The sequence below is a fragment of the Ascidiella aspersa genome, chromosome 5 (genome assembly GCF_963924565.1).
Source record: "Ascidiella aspersa chromosome 5, kaAscAspe10.2, whole genome shotgun sequence".
Taxonomy (NCBI): Eukaryota; Metazoa; Chordata; class Ascidiacea; order Phlebobranchia; family Ascidiidae; genus Ascidiella; species Ascidiella aspersa.
In genome coordinates, this window is record NC_139451.1 from 12,916,510 (window position 1) to 12,919,009 (window position 2,500).

The window sequence follows — 2,500 nt, forward strand, 5'->3', positions numbered from 1 at the left end:
CGTTCACATAGAGGGCAGGTCTTTATTTTTTTGTGACTGTCCTTTACAATTTTTTTTTTCGCGCACTCGGGCTTTAGCATATTTCCGCCCAGCGAGCAAGAGCATATTTAGGCCGCGGGAGCATGAGCCTGTTTAGGCCGCGCGAGCTTTGAATATATTTCGGCCGCGCGCGCGAGCAAGAGCCTATTTAGGCTGCGCGAGCATTGAGTATATTTCGGCCGCGGGAGCATGAGCCTGTTTAGGCCGCGCAAGCATTGAATATATGTCGGCCGCGCGAACATTGAACATATTTCGGCCGCGCGCGCGAGCAAGAGCCTGTATAGGCCGCGCGAGTATTGAGTACATTTCGGCCGCGCGAGCAAGAGCCTGTATAGGCCGCGCGAGTATTGAGTACATTTCGGCCGCGCGAGCAAGAGCCTGTATAGGCCGCGCGAGTATTGAGTACATTTCGGCCGCGCGAGCAAGAGCCTGTATAGGCCGCGCGAGTATTGAGTACATTTCGGCCGCGCGAGCATGAGACTGTTTAGGCCGCGCGAACATTGAACATATTTCGGCCGCGCGCGCGAGCAAGCGCCTGTATAGGCCGCGCGAGCGTGTGATATGCCTCGCAATAGTTCAACACCTGGCGCAATCGTGCACCTTTTTTTTACGTTAGAATTTCAAACGGAAGACCCCAGGGACAACACTCATCTTTGCTATACTTGTGGGAGCTGACAAGCTTCGACAAGTAAAGAATCGGTGAAAAGGCGATTGGCTCGCTGGGCAGATGTTGCTGCTGCGCGAAGAGCCGAGTGTCAGTTTGTCGGGTTCTGAGCGGTCGCTTCGGCGAAGTTGTCTGGCGTGCGTTGCGCTCGCGCCGGTGTTGGCGACGTGGCGGTCGAAAGGCCTGCCGACGAAGTCTTACTCCGGCGGGTGCGACGGGCGGTGACGGTTTTCTGAGTTCGGGCAGCCGAGCAAAGAACGAAATTTTAACGGAGAAGCCTTCGGGTTTCGCATCGACCGAGCGACGGCGCCGCATCAGCGGCGCCTCCTTCGTCGGCCTTTCGGGGCTACGCTAAAAGTAGCTACCTGGTTGATCCTGCCAGTAGTCATATGCTTGTCTCAAAGATTAAGCCATGCAAGTCTAAGTACGAGCTCTCGTACAGTGAAACTGCGAATGGCTCATTAAATCAGTTATGGTTCATTTGATCGTACGTTTTACGTGGTTAACTGTGGAAATGCTAGAGCTAATACATGCGTGAAGCGCCGACCTCGCGGGAGGCGTGCTTTTATCAGACCAAAAACCGACCGGGCTTCGGCCCGCAACCTTTGGTGACTCTGGATAACTTTGCGGATCGCACGGTCTCGCACCGGCGACGGATCATTCAAGTGTCTGCCCTATCAACTTTCGTCGGTACGGTACTGGCCTACCGAGGTTCTTACGGGTAACGGAGAATCAGGGTTCGATTCCGGAGAGGGAGCCTGAGAAACGGCTACCACATCCAAGGAAGGCAGCAGGCGCGCAAATTACCCATTCCCGACGCGGGGAGTAGTGACGAAAAATAACAATACAGGACTCTAAACGAGGCCCTGTAATTGGAATGAGTACACTTTAAAACCTTTAACGAGTATCCATTGGAGGGCAAGTCTGGTGCCAGCAGCCGCGGTAATTCCAGCTCCAAAAGTGTATATTTAAGTTGTTGCGGTTAAAAAGCTCGTAGTTGGATTTTGGGCGCAGGCGGCCGGTCCGTCGCAAGGCGTGTACTGGCCGTCCTGGCCTCACCTCCGGTTCTCCGCCGGTGCCCTTGACTGAGTGTCGGCGGCGGCCGGAACGTTTACTTTGAAAAAATTAGAGTGTTCAAAGCAGGCGATTCGCCTGAATAATGGTGCATGGAATAATGGAATAGGACCTCGGTTCTATTTTGTTGGTTTTCGGAGCGCGAGGTAATGATTAAGAGGGACAGACGGGGGCATTCGTACTGTGCCGTTAGAGGTGAAATTCTTGGATCGGCGCAAGACGAACGACTGCGAAAGCATTTGCCAAGAATGTTTTCTTTAATCAAGAGCGAAAGTCAGAGGTTCGAAGACGATCAGATACCGTCCTAGTTCTGACTATAAACGATGCCAACTAGCGATCGGGGGGCGTTAGTTTTACGACCTCTCCGGCAGCTTGCGGGAAACCAAAGTCTTTGGGTTCCGGGGGAAGTATGGTTGCAAAGCTGAAACTTAAAGGAATTGACGGAAGGGCACCACCAGGAGTGGAGCCTGCGGCTTAATTTGACTCAACACGGGAAATCTCACCCGGCCCGGACACAGTGAGGATTGACAGATTGAGAGCTCTTTCTTGATTCTGTGGGTGGTGGTGCATGGCCGTTCTTAGTTGGTGGAGCGATTTGTCTGGTTAATTCCGATAACGAACGAGACTCTGGCTTGCTAACTAGTTACGCGACCCAATCGGTCGGCGTCTAACTTCTTAGAGGGACTAGTGGCGTTTAGCCACACGAGATTGAGCAATAACAGG

The 2,500-nt window shown here is 53.1% G+C and overlaps 1 non-coding gene across 1 annotated transcript in view; it reads left to right on the top strand.

Moving 5' to 3' along the window:
* The first annotated feature begins 1,065 nt into the window (after positions 1 to 1,065).
* Positions 1,066 to 2,500, top strand: part of LOC146144232 (small subunit ribosomal RNA) — a 1,810-nt gene continuing 375 nt past the window's right edge. Inside the window, exon 1 of the ribosomal RNA XR_014500901.1 lies at positions 1,066 to 2,500. This exon is cut by the window's right edge and continues 375 nt beyond it. This is a non-coding gene — a ribosomal RNA (small subunit ribosomal RNA).